The sequence below is a fragment of the Perognathus longimembris genome, chromosome 4 (genome assembly GCF_023159225.1).
Source record: "Perognathus longimembris pacificus isolate PPM17 chromosome 4, ASM2315922v1, whole genome shotgun sequence".
NCBI classification, from domain to species: Eukaryota; Metazoa; Chordata; class Mammalia; order Rodentia; family Heteromyidae; genus Perognathus; species Perognathus longimembris.
Window position 1 is genome coordinate 38956467 of NC_063164.1, and position 22483 is coordinate 38978949.

The 22483-nt window shown below is 35.3% G+C and overlaps 1 protein-coding gene across 8 annotated transcripts in view; it reads right to left on the bottom strand.

The window, feature by feature from the left end:
* Nucleotides 1-22483, bottom strand: part of Gulp1 (GULP PTB domain containing engulfment adaptor 1) — a 216083-nt gene that overhangs the window by 99742 nt on the left and 93858 nt on the right. For 5 of the 8 annotated variants that reach the window (XM_048345117.1, XM_048345110.1, XM_048345112.1 and 2 more), the window contains exon 3: nt 12395-12476. The exons of the other annotated variants lie outside the window; for them this stretch is intronic. The gene's annotated coding sequence lies outside the window, so the exon portion shown is untranslated. The remainder of the gene's footprint in view (nt 1-12394; nt 12477-22483) is intronic. 8 annotated transcript variants of the gene reach the window in all.

The window sequence follows — 22483 nt, forward strand, 5'->3', positions numbered from 1 at the left end:
TGGCATGGGAGACATCTATCTCCTTAAGATTCTTGGCATCTAACAAAGAGATCTGAGACTTATGATCTGGGTCTACCTCTTTATTTTCATTTTTCTATCACAGAGCTGCTGTCAGATAGAATCCCACCAGGCCTGCTCTGCTTTCAGGCTTGTGACCTGGAGGTGAAACACTGTCTTGTTCTGCTATTCATCTGTGAAACACTCACTGCCTTTCTCCCTTTGTTTCCATTATTCTTCACACATATATAGAAGAGTGACAAAAACAAAATCTTCAGATTTAGTGACAACCAGACAGGAAAGAAACAAATCTTTCTTGAAATAACAAGACTGATAGATCCCTAACCTTTTACTCAGAAAGCTATGTGTACATAGGAGGTAAGGTTAAGCACTCTAGTGTATCTAATCATCTTCAGTGATCCTGAGTTATTTTAAAAAATGCTTAAATGATTATAAAACCACTCAAATTTTATGAAATCCCAACAACTTGCACTAAATATACTTTATATTTAAACATTTCTCTGTGTGTGTGTGTGTGTGTGTGTGTGTGTGTGTGTGTGCGCGCACATGTATGTTGCAACTAGAGCTTGAACTAAGGCCTGGGCTCTGTTCTTTAGCTTTTTGGCTCAAAGCTAAGCTCTCTACCACCTTGAGCCATAACTCTGCCTCTGGCTTTTTACTGGTTAATTGGATATAAGAGTCTCACAGACTTTCCTGCATGGGCTGGCTTCAAACCATAATCTTCATATCTCAATTTCCTTAGTAGCTAGGAGTATAAGCTACTTCACTAGTGTCCAGCTGTACTTAAACATACTTAACACCATGAATTGATGTTTGCTTTTCAATTAAAATGTCAATTTTCCATATGTCAATGGCAGATGTATTTCTATCAAACATGGAAGCCATGTAGTTTCTCTGTACTTGAATAACGTTAGTACAATTAAAAATTCACTTTTTTCACTAGATATATCAAAGGGAAGAGCAAAATTAAAGAGATATGAGACAAATTTCCCAATGACTTTCTTTATCGAGTGTGGAGTAAGCACACTTTAAAAGCATTATACTTCCAATTATGTTATTGATATTAATAAAAACTAGAAAGAAGCCTAAATTGAAGTTCGTTTTTAAGTCATGGGAATATTATCACAAAGTATAAACATAATTTCAGTTTGGGAAACTATTCACTCAAATCATCTAACAGAATCATCAACAATGCCTCGTATACATGAAGCCCTGGGTTCAATTGCCCAGCACCACATATATGGAAAACGGCCAGAAGTGATGTTGTGGCTCAAGTTGCAGAGTGCCAGCCTTAAGCAAAAAGAAGCCAGGGACAGTGCTCAGGCCCTGAGTCCAAGGCCCAGGAGGGGCAAAAAAAAAGAATAGAATCATCAACAGTTAATCATTACAGAAGGATAAAAATGCAGCATATGCACTCCTGCAAAGAAATCAGCCTTGGTAGAAGAAAAATTCAAAACCTACTCTTATAAAGAAACAAGTCTGGAGTTCTTTCTTGTTTCCAGTGCTTTACTTTTTTCCCCCATTAACATTCTGTTCTTGTAATCCAAATCGTATGTGACAATATGCAGGCAGAGCTCATTCCTTTAACAGGGAATAAATGTGCTCACTCAGCAACAAAAGTGAATGAATAGCTGTGAATGACTTTGATCATTTCCAAACCGAAGTTGGCCAGGTAAAACAAAACATCATTGTGTCATTCATCTAGAATGAGTGAATTTAGACCAAAAGTTGTTAATAAAATTCTACAGAAGTCTAGCTTCAAAAATACATCAAATCCAGCCATCATCGATTGAGTTGTATTACTAAGAATTTAGATACGAAGGGTGCTTTAAGCTACCTATATTTTGCAGTCTAAATGGGAGCATATGCTCATTTATTAAATAAGTAATTTTCAACTAAGTGAATATAAAACTTTTTTTCCAAAATCCAGAAACTAAGAGGAAGAAATATTCTTGTTGAAGTCTAATAATTTTCAGATGTAAGGGATGGTGCCTGAACCTAAACCTTTATTGGGTTAGCAAGGTCTAGGCTCCTCTGATATAGAGTGACTCCAAGCACTGTGTCCCCTCTTTAGACTACAAAAAAAAAGTCCGCCTGACACCATTTATATCCAGGTGCACCCACTAAACAGTGACTTAAAAAGAAAGAATTTTCTTCCATTTCTTTTATATTAAATAAAACTTTGCATATAAAAAAAAGAGAAATCAGTGAGTATTGGTCTGCTGGGCACACTGATTTTTCACATGCAAGACAAAAATACAAAACTGAATATGTGTGTGTGTGTGTGCATGCAGGCAAGTGTGTATAAAAATAATACATCTGTCCATATAGTGATTGAAAAATACCATTTTTAGTATCAAAAAAATCACCAAAATTTTCACATTCCAACTAATATATCTAAATATCCCAAGCCACTACTGTTCCCTTATATTGGCTAGAGATATTTCAAAGGGAATGGCTAAACTACTCCAACATAGTTTATGATTATATGTGTGTGTAAAAATATTGTTTATCACTAGCTATTAAGCAGTTACACATAAAATCATCAAGTTAAAAATAATAAATAAATAAAAAAGAAATGAAAAAAAAGTCCCTACTTTCTCTTTACAAGCAGAATTACTTTTGTTAGGCTCTGTAAATGCTAAATTATCTGGAACAGTACCAGTGGTATGACAGACAATCACTAAAATATGTTTTTTTCATGGAGTTGATAATCATGACATAAGGCGGCGCACCTTGGACAATTTCTTAATATCACGTATATTTTAATGTGCACTTAATAATTAATTTGTATGTATTCCAGTAGCATGCAAAATTAGACCCAAAGAAAGGGAATGAGTTGAAATCTAAAAGTGTATAATCAACAACACCCCCCCCCAAAAAAAAAAAACCAAACCACAAAATGGAGAAAAAAAAATGCAGTTACAAGGACGATTTTTAAATATATGAATTAATCCTAAAATGAATAAATTCTGTAAGGGTTACTTGAGCTGCTATTACACCATGTTTCTTTCAAAGTTCAAGCAAAATCACATTCTGGCTGTTTTTGCTATAATGTGGCAATAATTCATTTGGGCTGTAATCTCATATAGTCCTTCCAATACATTACTTCCAGGCCTTGTTCCAAGGAGAAATCCTAGAAGAGCAATGGGAATTGCTTTGAAATACTTTGCATTAGCAAAAGTGTATTCTGATTTGGAAAACCTAAATACCTTGTTTAATATTTTAGCTTTATCACTGTGCTGCATGAACTAAGCAATCCTAAGAAGCAATGACATCTCACAATGCTCATGCCAGCTGCATTCAGATGTTGTTGTATATTGAGTTTCATTCGGCTGCTGCTAGCAGTATATTTACTACCTAATTAGTATGCACTTTACACAATTTCCTTAGTGAGCAAAATAAATAGATGTATTAGAGAGGCCAGCCAAAGCTGCAAATCATAGAAATTCAAAGGTAGGGCAGAAAGGCATACAAACAAAATTTATAGAGAAAAGAAAAAAAGTGGTAAAACAGTTTAAGAAAAACATATTTGCTATCCTTAATGTTACTTTTACTGCTTGAAAAGATAAATGGAAAGTGAAGTTATATTGTAATCTTAACACATTCTTTCAAGATAAATATTCAGATTCACTAGAAAGCTGTAGAAAATGAAGTGTAAATGCTTTAAAGATAATGCATGCAGTTTTGACCCCTGTCTAATATCCGCCTGTGCTGGGCCAGGTTCTTTACTTTCAGACATTCTCATAGGTGTCCTCCCTTCGTGTACCCATGCTCAGAAGAAGAGAATACTGCCTTTAGATTACTGATGAGAATACAGTTGTCAATGCAAGCTGTCACTCTCCAAGTTCACACATCCAGTAAATATTTCATCTTATATCTTCTAATAAAAAGTTCAGAGATTGTCTACCATATATCAAATACCACCCAAACTTGATCCCCATCACGTGCTTTCCATGGGAAGTCACATTTGAAAGTAAAATGTGCCTATCTTTTTTGTTGTTGTTGTTACAGTATGTGAGGACATAGTCTTTTGGGTAATGCAGTAGAACTGAAACTGGAATTGTCAAGGAAGAAAAATATGGGCCCTGATACATTGTAATTCTTGACAAAGAATCACTTATGTGCTTCTCAACACTGTATAATTTACAGTTAACAATGCCACTTTTACATTGCTTTTTTTAATCTATCTCAACATATTTTCTGTAAATATTTTTAACATTTTACAACATAATTGAGCAACTATTCAGAATATTTTACATTAGGTCTAAGAACCTGAACTATATACCTCCATGAGTTTAACTCATGTACCTGGACTTGTCACAAATACCAGCTCTGATGTTATAAACTGTATCTTCAACCTAGGTATCTGATTTTTGCCTTGACCAGTATCATCTTTGCATTCCTATATAAACACTAATCGCAGATACTTTATACTATGCTTTATCATACCAGGAATAGATTTATTCATTCTCTCTCTCTCTCTCTCTCTCTCTCTCTCTCTCTCTCTCTCTCTCTCTGGAATTCTTTAATCAGTTGTAAGCGGACATGATGTGTCGGAAGGTCATGCTGTCTATGAGTAGGGAACAAATAAAGCCAGCAGTTTAGTGCATAGCTTACGTTCTTTACCTCAATCTTATTTTCAGTAGTGCTGAAGAGTTTATATATACCATACATTTGGCAACTAGTCTGTACCTGGCAATGAACCAGTACTGTAAATATAGAACTTCTCAAAATAGATCATGCAGAGTGATAGCTATTCAATGATTGCATCTGGACTAAAGTAGCAAAATGATTTGCCTAAATTAAAACGTCAATCAAATGATGGATCCACAATGTTACTGTAAGCTGGGTGACTCTAAAGGGCATGTTTAGAGACCTTGGTGAATCAGGCTGACTTCCATGTTAGAATCATGATACTAAAGCCCGTCTTATATGATAGATAACACACTTTACAATAACAATTATCGTAACAACTCCTTTTCCAAATCTGTCAAAGACCTAGGGAAAAAACCCAATACACAACTAAGGAAGACCCCGTTGCATTTAAACAAGTGAAAATGCAATCTTTATGTAGAAATTGAAATTTAATGCTTTAAAGTCTCCCTGATAAACGTTAAGAAAAATGGAAGTGGAAAAGAAAAGTGGACCCAACAAACACTGCTGCAGCAGTAATTTAGATCAGAAAAGTCATTGGTGGCAAAGCTCATACAAAAAAACTGAATTCAGTCATAATAGCAGCTGCAAACAACATTCCAGTGAGTCAAGCTGAACTCAGTGTAGGAAGTTAAAACATCTGCAGTTATATGTTGGCATTTAAAAGTAGTCAAACATGAATTCGGTGTGATTCTTTTAGAATCAAGTAACAAATTTACTAAAAGTAGTTTGCATACTTGAGGGCCAGATGTGGTAGCTCAAGCCTGTAATCTAGCTACCTGTATTCTACAAATTCTGTTTCTCTTCATGGTTTAAAAAAGAAGCAAATTCTAGAGAATCCTGTTCTTGGAGAGTGAATACAGCATGTAGATGATTATGTAGAAGGTGACTGATGAAACATGGACATCAGATTTTGAAGCAACTTTGGAAACAGGAAAGGGGGGAACCAAGAGTGATTTGATCTATACCTGCATAGAGGAATCTATAATTTTATATAAACTTAAATACTTGTTTCTAAATAGTCTAGTGAGTGGTATTTTAGAAAGTGATGCTACCTGAACAGTAAAAGCCTAATACAATACAATTAGACTGGAAGGATTCTACCCCCCAAAAAAAGATTGGAAATACTGTTCATAAAGTCAAAGATATTTAAAGTAGGCTGGAGGTGGTCGGTGGCTCACACCTGTAATTCTAACAACTCAGGAGCCTGAGATCTGAGGATCACAGTTCAAAACCATCCCAGGCAAGAAAGCTTGTGATTCTCTTATCTCCAATTAGCCACCATTTTCTTTTTCTTTTTCTTTTTTGTCCAGTCATGGCCCTTGGACTCAGGGCCTGAGCACTATTCCTGGCTTCTTTTTGCTCAAGGCTAGCACTCTTCCACTTGAGCCACAGCACCACTTTTGGCCGTTTTTCTGTATATGTGGTGCTGGGGAATTGAACCCAGGGCTTCATGTATAAGCCGCAAGCACTCTTACCACTAGGCCATATCCCCAGCCCTAGCCACCATTTTCTTAAAGCCAGAAGTAGAGTGGTGGCTCAAGTGGTAGAACACTAGCCTTGAGTGAAAAAAGTAAGAGAGAGTTGCCAATCCTCAGTTGAACCATCAGTTTGTCATTTAAAAAAAAACAAAAAACTATTTTGTACAATAGAAAGGTATTATAGAGAATAAAACAAAATCAGGAAGTAAATGGTTTCTAAGTTTGGAAATTGTGTCAGCACACAGAGATCATGAAAGACCCTACAATTCCACATTCTTCCCTCCCATCCTATGACAATTTTAGTTTTTAGATTGATAATGAATAAGTATTACTAGGCTGTCCCTATTCACTTCAATCACATACAAATGTAGGTAGGAGAATATTTCATTTTATCACACAAACTGCAAAAAGGTTTTAGAAACTCCCAAGTCATGAGTATCATGAATAGATTTGTCACCAGAAATAAGAAAAGTGAATAGTGACAATTTTATTATCTCTAGTAGATGATGGACTTACTGAAAAGGAAAGGTAGGACAATGGTTGAAAGTCTACTTTCTAAGTCTACTGCATGTAAATCACGTGTATAAAATAAAGTTGACAAACTTTAGATGATAATTTCCTGAAAAAGAGGCTAGAGTTAAAATCTAAATGTACCTCATATATTCATTTTTGCTTTACTATCTTCCTCCAAATGTCTATAACATACATAGTTAACGAACTTTTTTAAGGAAGTTAAGAAACATGTCCGAATCCCTGAAACTGGTAATAATTTAGAATGGAAAAAACACCAGAAGAACAGAACATAAGTAAACTGAAAAGCTCCTTTCCATTGCCAGAAAATCCATTCTTGAATGACCTGAATCAAAGGCTTGCAAGTAAAATGAGTTTGAAGCATTAACTTTTACTCACCTAATGTCATAAAAGACCTACAGAGGACTCATGGGGGAGTGATGCCATGCTAAAAGATAAGCCAAATATGATGATGCCTCCAACATGCCTTTATTGTTCCTAACCTTTACTAGAAAAGTGTTGTACTTATAAAGTAATGATGGTTACAGAAATTACACATAATAATTTGCATTAGAAAAGATGTACTAACAAGCAAGTCTCTTTAGTTTTCTCCCATTTTCCAGTCTTTGAAGCATCTCCCATTGAAAGGCATGATGTGTTTAAACATCTACTACATCTTGTCTACTGCATGTAAGTCAGGACCCTGGGACCCAAATAGAATGAAGGCCATCTCTGCCTACTTAAGTGGGATGTTTTTCTTCTGTGGCAATTAGAAAGTCATTTTACTACATGCAAGTTTAGCTAAAGAGTGACAACATTTAAAAAAATAGATCACAACTAAGTTAATGTCTGCTTTGAAATTCTTCCAATTAACACTTCTCTCATTCAAAATCTACTATTTCATTACACAAGATCCTTAAAGGAAATATTTTATAAGATCATATCTGTTTTCAGTATATATGCTTGTAGAACATATCTATATACTTCTAGAAAATGTGGAGAACATTTTCTATCTGGAATCTAAATCTAGTAACTGCTTATAATAACCAGTATCATTTGGATTATTTGTAGCAAACTCACAAATTATTGTGAGCAAATGTGGTTTTGGATAATTGTCATGTGACTATGAGAAAGAGGAGTATTCCAGAAGTTTAAATCACTCCTGACTGCCTAAGGTATGAGAAAGCTTTTGCAATTAAATTTAGGTCAAGAAAAATGCAATACCATATTTATTTTGCCAATAACAATCTGGTAGCAAAGAACAGTAGAGTTTGGATTGTTTTTTTTTATTGTCACATTGACAGATTAAATTGTATGTACTTGTGTTTTATAATACTATGTTTTAAAGTATGTATACATTGTGGAATGACTAAATCCATCTAATTAGCATGCATTAAAATACATAGCATTTCTGCAGGAACAAGCACTCTTAGAATTTTTCAAGAGCATATCATTAACTCTAATCTCTTTGTTGTACAATAGAGCTTGACTTATTCCTCCTACCTAGCTAAAAGTTATATCATTACAAGGTAAAACAGTTTGAATAAGGGACATTAATGAGGCATGGAGACCAGCTATGAATATACTGTTTTATTCTGGATGTAGGACGTAAAATAAGGGCTGGCAATTCAAACTATAAAAAAGTAACATGCTAGATACTAGCCCAAAACACAAGAAAAGAAAATGAAATGTCACCTCTGATTAAAATCTTTCCAAAAGTAGCTTTCCTTTCCGGATATGAATATACTACTTTTTAATCAAAATAACCTCTCTACACTTTTGTAACAAAAACAACAATAACAAAAACAGATCAAATAAACTTTCTCTTTCACAGGAGATGCAGAGTTATTACTCTGTAATTATTGTATTCAAATTCTACTCTCAATTAGAAAAAGTAGATATTCACACATTTTAATTTTTCATTTGAATTATTTTAAGAACTTCTCTTTTATGAAAAGGGAGTTTTCTTCTTGCTATTAATTTTTGTTTTGTTTTGTTTTGTGGTACTGAATTTGTACTTAGAAGAACCTCACACTTGCTAGGCTGATACTCTACCACTAGAGACAGGCCTCAAGCCCTGCTTATTTCTGGTTCCTTTGGTGATACAGTCTCATCAACTTTTCTGCCTGGATTGGCCTCAAATCATGATTCTTTGGATCTCAGTCTTTACGTATTACAGTCTAACCTCAAACTCAGGATCCTCCTGCATCAACTTCCCCAAGGTTTGGATTAGAAGTATGTACCACCATGCCCATCAGCAAAAGGTTCTCTGTAAATAATTATTTTTAAAGTTATAATGTGAACTTATAATATGAACTGATAAAATATAATTCCAAGTGAAAAATAAAACAATAAAACACTCTTTTAGCAGGAATGGTTAGTTAATTGTAATGCCATAGGAGTTTGCACCTGCAGCACAAGGAGATGGTGGGCTTTGTGCAGAACTTGAAGCTCCTGTCCAATTTCAAGGCATGTGGCTAACCACTGTGCAAGAATGAAAGCCCAAATAGTCAAGATCCCCCCACCCAACCACCTCCCCATCCCCGCTTCACCTAGTCTACCACAGCTGTCTAGATTTTTGCTCATAATTCCTTCACTTGGCCATATTCCTACCAGACAGTTATTCAAATCCAACAGGATTTAAAACATGAATAGCTTTAATTAAAAGTTCAAACTATGAGTAATTAAGACATTTTTGTTATTGATTTTTTTTAATAAGGCACCCACCTGGACTTCCAGTCCCAGAAGACTTTACTCATCTGTAAAGTTTGTTTCCTTAATAACTTCTCTTTGGTCCAAAACTGAGAGACAAGCTGCTTTTGAGAAGGTACATCAGAAAGCCCGAAGACAGGACCTAATCTAATCCTTCAAATATAATTTAGAGCTCAAACAAATGTAATTAATTTTCTAGTGCTATTATGTAATTAGCAAAGCACTGTGTAGTATCATAAGAATAGCTCACCGCTATTAATTTTTACTAGAAACCAAAAACATTCCATTGCACTTTAAACATACTACATGAATTAACGTTCACAATGTGTGACTGGGTCACCTTATTACTTAATTTTATAAACAAGGAAAAAATCTCCTACAGTACTTAAAGTAGAAACTTATTCTTTTTGTTCTATTTTCTTTCTCTCTGTCTCTGTCTCCTTCTGCCTCTCTCTCACTTTGTGAATGGGTGGTGCCTCAGAGTATATTGGTTATAAAGAGAGGTGCTGATGGTAGGATTTTCACATATACTTATAAATTTCTTTGATCAAACTTACCTCTTGTATTACTCTTTCTTATCCTTCTTAATCAATTTTAATGATTAAATAATTTAATAATGTTCATTATCCAATTTTTATGTATACTTATGAAGTACTACAGTTATATTCACATACTTCACTGTCTTTTACTCTCTCACTTCCAAATGCCTTCTAACCCAGACACTTAGATTTGTTCTATTTCTAGAATTATCTCTGCACTTTCTTAGGAGTCAAAATTAAAGCAAACACACAATAATGACTCATCAGTAATCTACATACTCCTTCAGAAGAGATTCATAGAGAATATTTGTATTTAGAAAGCAATTTAACTATCCATCACTCTAATATTATCACTTTTCTCATTCCTCCTTTAATAAAGTGACCAAAACTGTGGTTACCAAAGATAATGACATTATATATGACCCAAATATATTTGCTGGACATGATTAAAAATCATGAGTAAATATCAAAGTAACAATGAAAACCACCATACTGTTAAAGGACAAAATATTCATTTATGTATTATCTCTCTATATCTTATTCAAAGATGCCAAATAGAAGAAAATTAATTTGACTTTTTGATATAAACATAAAATGCCATGGCCATTGCTTTAATTCCAAATGTGTCCATTATTTTGCTCTTCACACAAAGAATTTAAGCTCTGTAATTATTGTTACAAGAAAAAAACTTCTGGCATTTAAAGAATAAAATAACATTTCTATTAGTTGACGTTTGATATGTTTCACTCATTGGTGTGTGTGTGTGTGTGTGTGTGTGTGTGTGTGTGTGTGTGTGTGTGTAAACCAATGGTCTTCAAAAAATTTTTTTTTATTTTTAGCTAGTCCTGGGCCTTGGACTCAGGGCCTGAACACTGTCCCTGGCTTCTTTTTGCTCAAGGCCAGAACTCTGCCACTAGAGCCACAGCGCCACTTCTGGCCGTTTTCTATATATATGTGGTGCTGAGGAATCAACCCAGGGCTTCATGTATAGAAGGCAAGCACTTTTGCCACTAGGCCATATTCCCAGCCCCCAAACCAATGGTCTTTTTTTTTTTTCCATTGCAGCACTTTTTTTTTAATTAATTATTTTTTTATTGTCAAAGTGTGGTACAGAAGGGTTACAGATTCATATGAATGGCAGAGAGTACATTTCTTGTTCTACTTGTTACCTCCTCCCTCATTTCCCCTCTCCCCCTCCCCCTTTCTCTCTCCCCCCAATAGTTGTGCAGTTGGTTTACACCAAATGGTTTCTAAGTGTTGCTTTTGAATGGTTTGTCTTTTTGTTCTTTATCTCTCGATTTTGGTATTCTCTCTCCCTTCCCCAGTTCTATTACTCGTATCAGACAATATCCAGGGTACTCAGATGTAGTACAGTGGTAGCGAGGGTACAGCCACAGGAAGGGACTACAAGAGAAACAAAACTAGACAAACCACTTAGTCAAACAAACAGACAAGGAAAAAGAGGGGGGGGAAAGTAATACGAGTTCACATGGTATGATGAGAATAATTACAACAGTGGTATAACTCTTGTTTCCATAATGTGGAGTTCATTTCACTTGGAATCTTCTCATGTGGTCATATGGGTGTAATTATTGGGGTATTTTGGTCTTCTACCATGACTAGCCTATTCCTGTATGATTTTTTCCAAGTGCTTCCATTTCCTTAGGAATGTCAACACATCACTACAAAAGGTCACAAGGTCTGTGGACTTAAACTGTCAACACATCACTACAAAAGAAGTCACAAGGTCTATTTTCTCAATAAACAAAAGCCATTTTGGATCTGTTGCTTTATTAATTGTAGAGAACTTGATTGGTCTAGATGCTTGCAGACCCAAACAAAGAAAAGTCAAGTCCAGCACAGTAAGAGGTGGGACTCTATTGGCTGAGTTATCAAGGCCAACAAGTTAGGAAGCTAAGCAGTAGATACTGGGCACTGGGCCTACAATTAAGGAGAGAGCAACAAGTCTCTCTATGCTCCATTTTTGGCTCAGTCTATGAAGACAAAATGCCTTTACACTTTCCCCTTTCAAAGAGACCAAGCAATAGGGTTAGTCTCATTAAAAAATAATATATACACAACTCAAATACTATGATGAAAACCACTAATACAATGACATCGTATAAAAATGAGTGACAAGAAAATATGACTGACTGTTAAAAGTGGCTATTAGTGGGGGAGGAGAGGGCAATTGAAGAAGACAAATGAGGATGAATGTAGTCAAAGTACTTTATTTGGAAAATATTTAGGAAAATATTTGTGCATATGAAATCTGTTGAGAGTACTTATAATGGGAAGGAAAGAACACCAAGGGATATAGAGGGGGAATTGATCTGGGTGTACTGTGCACACATATGGAAATATGATGAAACACCATCTTGTACAACGAATAATGCTAATAAAATATTTTAATGTCTCTTTCAAATATCTTCCTAGGGGATTCACTGGATAGATGGTAAAGCCAAATGTAATCACTACCTGTCAAAGTACCCATACCTCATGTGACACTGCCCATGTCTGAGCAGCAGTTCTGTAGACAGGAGGAGTATTGGTACTGACACTGGGGAACTGGAGCAAAAATACTCACTGCATTTAGAAGAGGGTAAATTTGGGTTAAATTTCAGCGAGTGCTTAATGTTAAATTTGAATCCTCTCAGCCTCAGCCTTCCAAACTTTAATGATCACAAAAGTTACAAGCTTTAATTATGATTCAATGAAAACCATAGTAAAGGGCTTGTAAAGAACTTGATAATAAATAATAAATATTATAAATTTGGAGGCTTGAAAATAAAAGATTTGTAGTTTTCTTTAAACTGCAAAGAGACTCTGGGAGAATAAATATATGGTCAGTATTTCTGAACATCAAGGTACTATGTAGATACCAGTTACATAATATTCATCTCCAAACTTTCTTTACAACAAAATGGGTCAGTTCTCTACCTGGCCAGGCAGAGCCCAGAATGCTGTCCATGAGCCTTTGTCTTCTATGAGAACAAAGAGAGTCAGGCAAGAGGCCCTTCTCACAGCTCTCTTTCCTCACTTTCGCCCTTAACACTCCTACACAGTGGTGAGCATAGACTAAAGGCTGACACACAATATAGGACCGACTGGCAAACAAGATGTCTTCCATTCTCTTGCCACTGACAGAAATGAAAGCTTCTGGTGATGAGCTTATCTTTTTTTCCTATGAAACAATCCATATGACAGAATAACACAAAACACAGTATATTTCCAAGTTGATGACAATCCAGTAGCACAAGATTTTGTGAGTGTGTCCTACTTCTTATCAAAATAATACACAATGGTTAGTGAACACTATTGTCAAACCAACTATGTAGCCAAAATGCATAAGTAATACAGGACACAAACTGAAAAGTGAAATTCATTTAAAATAGAAATATTCAAATATCAACATAAATTCAGTGTGATCCTTTCCACAAATGGATTCACATTGCTATATGAACTAAGGATGGTTGTAGTCCACATAAGCAGTTTTTTAAATAGCATTATTATAAAGGTGATGTACAGAGGGGTTGCAACTACATAAGTTACGAAAAGAGTACATTGCTTTATGGACAATTTCTCCCCTTCCCTTGCTCTCTCCCAGTTTTTCCCTCCCATCTCTACTCACAACTTGTATAGTTCATTTTCCACATAGTGTCTAGTGAGTAACACTGCTACATTTGTTCACCTTTTGTCCCACCATTTCTGTACCCCACCTAAAGACAGATAGATGAACAAACAAAACAATACAAAACAACGACAAATATATATATATTTTTCCCTCTCGTAATCCCTTCCCGTGGTTTTACCCCTGCTATCACAGTAACTGATCTTAGTACTCTGGATACTATATTGGAACTAGGGAAGTGAAAGGGAATGCCAAATGTACTTGCCTTATAGATGAAACTGTAACTCCTCTGTACTTCACTTTGACAATAAAGAAGAAGAAAAAAAAACAGCATCAAAGAGAAAAACCTCTCATTTTCATTTCCTAGAGTTCATTTTCATAAATATTATTTTGCAAGATCAGATAGATACACAATGGCATTGTGCCTTTCTGTTCTTATCCTATGAGTGTTCTCCTTTTGTCTCACTGTCTGTAAATGTCTAGAGACCTGTATAATTTAGCATGGCCAGTATATTTTGCATCTAGTTTCCTCATATGATAGAAAACATGTGCCATTTTTGTCCTTGAGTGTAGTTAACCACATTAACAGCATTTAATCTTTTGATAACCTGACTTTTATCTTAATTCTATTTTATTCTACTTTTTGTTGTTTTACATCTTTAATGTTTTACCAAGGGGTTGAATTGTGTGCACACATTCACTCTGATAAAATTTTTCCTCCAGTTACTGTCCTTCATCTCCATTCTGAAAACAGCTTCAACAATGTCATCATTCTATATGCATACATGTATATAAAATATTTTGGCCATTTCACACACACCCTTGACACCTCTCCTTCCTCCCTATCATATCCCACTGATCCTTACTCTCAAACATACCAATTTTACCAGCTTGTCATTCATTTTTTTAAAAATCTTATTGTAAAGGTGATGTACTAAGGGGTTATAGTTATATAAGTCAGGTAGTAAGTACATTTCTCCTTTTCAACAGTGTTACCTCTCTCTCATTTTCTCTGTTTTTCCTCTGCTGACCCTCTTTCCTCCAACTTTTATAGATCATTCCAAACATTGTGTCTAGAATCACTGATGAAATGGATTGTATTTTGTCTCACCATTTCTGTGCTTCTCTTTCCCCTCTCTAAAACAAAAAAGGTTACATACAAGACAAAGGGTACAGAAATCACTGCCACTCATTTTTTAAGGACTGGATTCTTCCTATGGGAGACAACAGGTCACATTTCTCATTGTAGCTTATTTCACTAACATGATGGTCTCTAGTTCTATCCATCTTCAGCAAACAATTTCACTTAATACTTCTATATTTTTCATCTATATGATATTTTCTTTTTAAAATTGTTTTGTAATTTCTTATTATCTTTAGTTGTACAAAGGAGTGGCCACTTAATAAAGCAGTTTATAATACAATACTTCTTGATCAATGTCACCCCTTTCAACATTCTCACCCATCCCTCACAACCCAACCGTTCATCCACTTTACTTTTTTCTTTTCTGCTCATTTTTTATTATCATTAAGAAGTTGTATGAAGTTTCCATTTAACAAAGCAGCTTATGAGTAAAAATTTATTTTACAAAGGAGCTTTATTGTGCTATTTATGATATACCTGTAATATATTTGTAACAATTTACCCCACCTATATTACTCTTTATTTTTTATTTTATTTTATTTTATTTTTTTTTTGGCCAGTCCTGGGCCTTGGACTCAGGGCCTGAGCACTGTCCCTGGCTTCTTCCCGCTCAAGGCTAGCACTCCGCCACTTGAGCCACAGCGCCGCTTCTGGCCGTATTCTGTATATGTGGTGCTGGGGAATCGAACCTAGGGCCTCGTGTATCCGAGGCAGGCACTCTTGCCACTAGGCTATATCCCCAGCCCCTATATTACTCTTTCTTAGAGCTTCTCACTTCTCTGCCCTCCTTTTTAATAATTTTTATTTCATTCAAAATGAATTCTTTTTGTTTGTTTGTTTGCTTTTTTGTTGCCAGTCCTGGGGCTTGGACTCAGGGCCTGAGCACTGTCCCTGGCTTCTTTTTGCTCAAGGCTAGCACTCTACCTCTTGAGCCACAGCACCACTTCTAGCTTTTTCTGCTTATGTAGTGCTGAGGAATCGAACCCAGGGCTTCTGCTAGGCAAGCACTCTACCTCTTAGCCACATTCCCAGCCCCTCAAAATGAATTCTTTCTACATGTAAATTTGGCATCTGAGTAAGGCTTGAAAATGCATCAGCAGTTATTCCCTCTACCCTCAGACTGATGTAGAATGATTCCCCTGCCTCCCAACAGTAGACTTTTTTATAGGCACTGAGAATCATTATTTATCTGTTCTGACTGTGAGACATATTAGATTTACAGTTGTAACCTAATTTTAATCAATAGTCTATTTCCCTAATTCATCTTAGTTTTACAATAAATAAAATAACATATCGCCCATCACTATCTTGTTATATAGATGATATAGATATGAATATGGATATATTTTGGTGGTACAGGGTTTTGAACTCAAGGCTTGTGCTTGCTTGGGTGTCATTCTATCCACCTAAATCATTTCCCCAGACTTATTATCTCACTTTTAATTCCCTTAGATTCTATGGTTTTATGTTGGATATATATATATGTATATATGATATAAATAAAAGAGCAAATTTCCAAATGATTCCCCTTCCTGTCATCTGATACTACTTAATGCCAAATTAACTTATTTAATTGCCTTTATTCCTCTATCACCATCACTTTGTTCAAAAAATTAATATCCATATGGTTTATTATATATTCTAAGAATCTTGTACTAATTTTTCTACTTCCTATGTTGATTTTTTCCATGACAAATGTGATAACTACTGCAAAAATCTGAAAAACAGAGAAGTAAAGAATGAGAAAATCAAAGTCCCTCTATCATCAGTTTAATTACAGTTCTCCTGGCCTCCTTTCTTCCTCCTCTGGAGCTACTTCCTGGAGAGCACAGCACACTGGCCACTAAAGACAATGGTTGTAAGTCATTACAGAATGCACCCCTGCATATCCCTGTGTAGGTGTGCCATGTGTATTTTTAACTTTTGTTTTGTTTCTCATATATTTAAAGGCAATTACCATTCCAAGGTATGGATACATTATAATTACTAAACCAAGCACAGATATTTTCTTCTCTGGGAATGTACAAGAATGCTGCAAAGACATTCTTCATCTGTCTTTGTCTACTTTGGCACTGCACAAGAATATACTTTTCCTACCAACTTTCATGTGGTGGTTTTAATTTACTATCAGACAGGAATTTGAAGAATCAAGAGATGTGAATGCCATATAAAATGAATAATGTGCTATGAGAGATTAAGGGTTAATGTATTAGGCAGATTTAAGTTTTAGATTCTAGACTTCATGAAATTCATCCCTTCTCAATGCTAAAGTTTTCTGCTCTTTTCTGATTTGTTTTTAATTTTCTGGGACATTAAGGATAGCAACTTACTCACTGCCAAATGCTTCTTGAACACCACAATTGTTAGGAAATAAACTCTTTAGATGTATGAAAGAAAATGGGATATAGTTCATTAAGAAGAGTCTGTAATAATTAAAAACAGGGCTGGGCATACGGTCTAGTGGCAAGAGTGCTTGCCCCGTATACATGAAGCCCTGTGTTTGATTCCCAAGCACCACATATATAGAAAACAGCCAGAAGTGGCACTGTGGCTCAAATGGCAGAGTGCTAGCCTTGAGCAAAAAGAAGCCAGGGACAGTGCTCAAGCCCTGAGTCCAAGGCCCAGGACTGGCAAATAAATAAATAAATAAATAAAAATAGACTAATAATTAAAAACAAAAATTGCACTTCTAATTTAAGGAAACAAGTCTCAAATAATTAAATTTAAAAAATCATTTTGTCTATCAAATTTTATTCTGAGAGGTAATAATGTATTAGGTTTGTGGCTACAAATGTTTTCTTTAGCATATTTTGCTTTGTTTTTCTTTCTGTATTTTCTTACTTCTTTTTGGCTTGTCATTGACTTTGAACTATTGCTTCTAATTCTTCACTCCCTTACTACATAAACACACACACACACACACACACACACACATGCATATATGCTTTTCACCTGACCTCATGGTAGCAGGTTTGGAGCTCCAATATATGTCCTGTCTTGGACTGTGAGAAATAGAAAGATGAAATACAAGTAGAAATGTACCTATATAGATAATGTTAAATGCTAGTCTTCCCTAGAAAAGATTTTCCATTCAGTTTAGATGGGACTGTAAGTACTACATTGAATACATGTGTTACTACCATCTAATAATAGACTAATATGAGTTATGTCCCTCTATCATTGCACTTTTAATTATCATTATAACTACATTATGCTTTTACTACCTCCTAGAAGCTTCCAAAATACTTCTCTGGGTCATTGGAGAGGTTTTTGGTTGAGAGAGGGTTTAAATTTCCTTTTCATGATAAAAGCAACATAAAAACTTTCTGCAGGTAGCTCTGTTAGGTCCCCTTGTAAAAAAGAAGTCCAAAGCTACATATTTCGCTCTGAATGATATTTTCTATTCTTTCTGTTTAGTTTGCATACTTAAACATTTTCTTTTATATCTACATATCTACTAGGCCCTTCTTTGTATGCATAGCAATAGTATGGGCCGTTCACTTTGATTGGTTTGACATTTGTCCAAAGTTAATCAAACATGCTGTCTGAGTAACTCATTGAGACATAGGGAAAATAAGTATAAAAGTACCAGCAGAAACTTGATAGAAAGAAAGAATAACCAGTTCTCAAATTCATTCATAGATTGAAAAGTACTTCCTATTCCAGGCATGGGTGGTTGGCATGACGGTTTCATTAACAATTATTCATTAAACCCTACAATGCCCTGTATTTGGGGGAATGAAAGGAAGCAAAAATTGAAATTAGGAACTTGAAGGTTCAAAAAGAAATACTGAATATGTACATACAAATAAATCATAAGTAACAAGAATGAAAGGATCAAGAGACAAGTAGTACTGTGTGACAGAAGAAAAGATCAATATGGCTGAGTAGAAAAGGAAATTGAAAGCAAGCTTTGAAGGAATAAGTTCTTCCTGCTTGCCTCTCCTTTTTTCCCTACTTCATTCTTCAAATATTTATTGAACACTTTCTGTTTCCAGGCATTGATTTGCACTGGGGAGTTGGTACTGAGGAAGACAGACCCACCCTGCTCTCATGGAGATGACATTCTAGCATGGATAGGGAGCTGGGGAAAGAATGAGTAAAAGTTTTCAGCAGTAAAATTATCATGAATATAAGGCAGAATCTAGGGATACAGAGTGATGTGGTAAGGAAGAGTTTTAAATTCCAAGTGATAGATGGTAGATAAAGAATTAAGGTGGCTTTGCAGTAGATCTGACTGAAAAGGTGCAGTGAGTCAAGGAGAAGAGTGCTATTGTACACTGCAGTGCTATTGTAGGTAAGAAAGAAAGTGAAGGAAAAAAGGGCGGGAAGGCTAGAGACCATGTTGGGTCTGTAAGCCTGGTAGCGGTCTGAAGTCTAGGTATAACAGGAACATACTGAAAGAGTTCAGCAAATTGTTAGTATGATCAGAGTTTTAATTTAAAATATTAGAGAAATTAGATGGAAATAAACCTTTGTAGAGCAAGAGTGGATCCAGGAAGCAAAGAGTTCATGTAGGGTCCCTGCTTAAAAAAAAGGAAATGAAGGTAGCTCGGTCTATTTTGCTGGAAGGTAAGGAATAAAATGAGTCCAATTTTGCACATATTTTGAAACCACAATAATAGTTTCTAAAGGGTAAAATTGCAGGGTTCAAATACAGGAAACATGAGAGAAGACATTAGCAGGGAAGATCCCTGTGACTTTGTAAGGATGAGTAAGAAGAAAATATGGACATGAAGGTCAAATGGTAAGGTGCTACCCTTCAGAGAATAGGTCAGGGACAGTGCCCAGGCCCTTCCTTCGAGCCCCAGGTCTGGAGACCAGAGTGGGATGGAAGGAGGGAGTGAGGAAATGGAATTATGAGTTAAGTTTCTCTGATGTACTTCTGTCACAGAGTGCTACAGTATCGCTGCTGTCATATGGGGAAAATAGTTTTATTTGAAAATAATTTTAAGACAAAAGCCCCTGCAACTCTTCTTTCTATCATGCTGGATGTCTGGTTCCAATTAAACAAAGAAAGAAGCCGTGCAGAAGTGCAGTTCAGTCCCACTTTCCTTTTCTGCAACCACAGAAACCAAGGAATAGAACAACTTAAATATGCATGCTGCTCACTTCTCATGTTGTTTTAATTCCTTCCTGACCTGAGTGCATTTTGTATTATGTAACTTAAGAAAACCAGCAACAACCACTGTAATGTTTAATAGAATTTAATGAAGTCAATATTGAAGCTAAAGAAATAATGTAATTTGCTGGATTTAGCTCAGGATATATATTGAACATATTTTCTAGGAAATTCACCTATGGAATCAGTATAATCAAGGCCTTTGTATGCTAATGCAAAAATAAAACTAAGTAAAACAAAATAACATAAAGAAAGTGGTCACAAAAGAATGTTTTCATGCTTAAGACTAGGAGAAAGAACTACTGTATTGAGACACAAGATGTACAGAACAGTCCTAGATCATGTTGTTGTCCTTACATTCTTAATGCTTTCCCCTTAGTAAACTTCTTACAAGAGTTACAAACAAAAAAAAATATTGACTAGTTAAAAAATTAACAACAGCTTTCTTTACAATTTAACCATTGTAATATTTGTGTGTGTTTGTGCCAGTCCTGCGTGCTTGAACTTGAGGGATGGGTGCTAACCTTGAGCTCTTTAATTCAAAGCTAACACTCCACCAGTTGTTGAGCCACATCTCCACTTCCAATTTTTTGTGGTTAAATGGAACTAAGAGTCTCTTAGATTGTGCCTACCCAGGCTGGCTTTGAACTGTGATCATCAGATCTCAGGCTCCTGAATATCTAGAGTTACATATGTGACACCAGCACCTAGCTCATTTGTACTATTAATATACAATAATGAAATTTTAATGTTTTTCTAATAAATATAAAAGTAATAATAAATTGGGGAATTTATTTTCAATACCAAGTACATTGGCAGAATCATTAAAAATCAATCGCTAACTTCAGGCAAGAGAAAGAAACAAAAGTATACAATTCCCAATAAGACAGAACAACACTAAATAAGAAAAAAACTCGCCAAAACAAGAAAAAAAGTCAAACTTCCATTTGGAATTTTATATCCAGCTGACATTATTACTGGAAGCACAGAGAACTGAGAAACATGATAAACTACATCCATGGGGATGCCATCATTGAAATCTAGACTGAGAAAATAAACAGTACAGATGAACAGGCTTCTTCAACATTTATTCAATACATTTAGAAAAAGCGAGGAAGAAAGATGAAAAGCTATTGATTAAGGAGATTAAAATGGCAAATATTGGACAAGTGAAGGAATTCAGATTATATTGGAAATAGCAAAATCAAAACATGTTTTGAGGCTGACTAAAACGCTGAGTGCTGGCACACTATTCATGCCATGAGAGAATTTCATATGTGGAATTTCATCTATGGAGGCAATGAGAGGATGTTAATGACTACTTAAAATAACCGTGGGGAAGGAGAAGCAATGAGGGTATAGAAGAACAAGACCGCATACTTGGAATAGCTGAAGGGGACAATGTTTAAATGACTAAAATTAACCTTTTTCTTACTAAAATTATACTTCTCTGTGCACTTTTGTACCTATTTGATACTTTTCACAATTAAAATTAAAAGCAACTCACAACTACTAGAGTGAACACAATTCAACTGAAAAGTTACTTCTTTTATACATAAAATGTATATACATGTAAAAACATTAGAAGACTTGAAATTTTTCAATAAGCATCGGGTTTTGTTATCATCAAATTAGATTACATTCTCAGGTATTCATTTGTACATTTGATATTGGAATTTACCTGAAAGATTTCTACTGCAAACCAAAGGAAATATTCTCATACTAAAGGCACATCGAAGACCACAATTTTTTAAGTACCAGAAGTAAATGAAATAACATATTATCCTCCACAATGGAAATAAAGCTATATTTGAAATTAGAATTTTATTTTAGGGTGGAAACAAAAGGACAGGAAGGGTGTGTGTGTGTGTGTGTGTGTGTGTGTGTGTGTGTGTGTGTGTGTACACTAATAAGAAACAGCATTATAAAAGCCTGAAAATAAGATCTAAAAAATGCATTTTTAGCCAGGCACTGGTAGCTCATGTTTGTAATCCTACCTTCTTTGGAAGCTGAGATCTGAGGAACACAGTTCAATGCCAGACCAGAAAGGATAGTTTGTGAGACTTATCTCCCCTAAACTACAAAAAAGAAAGGAAGGAAGGAAGGAAGGAAGGAAGGAAGAAAGGAAGGAAGGAAGGAAGGAAGGGAGGGAGGGAGGGAGGGAGGGAGGGAGGGAGGGAGGCAGGCAGGCAGGCAGGCAGGCAGGCAGGCAGAAGTGGAGCTATGGCTCAAGTGATATAGTACTAGCCTTGAGAACAAAGGCTCAGGGACAGCCCAGGCCCAGAGTTCAAGCCTTAAAATAGGCAAATGAATGAATGAAAGAATGAATGAATGATGAATAAATAAATAAATGAATAAAATAATTGAAGTGCTATTTGAAGGCAACTCTGCCCATTTTAAAATTGTAAATGCATATACTGTAAGTTTGTTAAATTACCTGAAAATGTTCATAACACTTTAAGGTTGTTTTTTTTCAATAAGCCTTATGTCTGAATTTTAAATTATTAAAATTATAGGAAGCTAGAACACATTGATTAGAAGAGAAATTTTATTCTTGCATTTCATTTTTCAAAGTTTTAAACTCTCAGGATCTCTAAATGAATACATTTCTAAAATGATATGGTACAATAGAGCCATAATCGTGAAATCTTTGGAAGAATCAAATCTTTT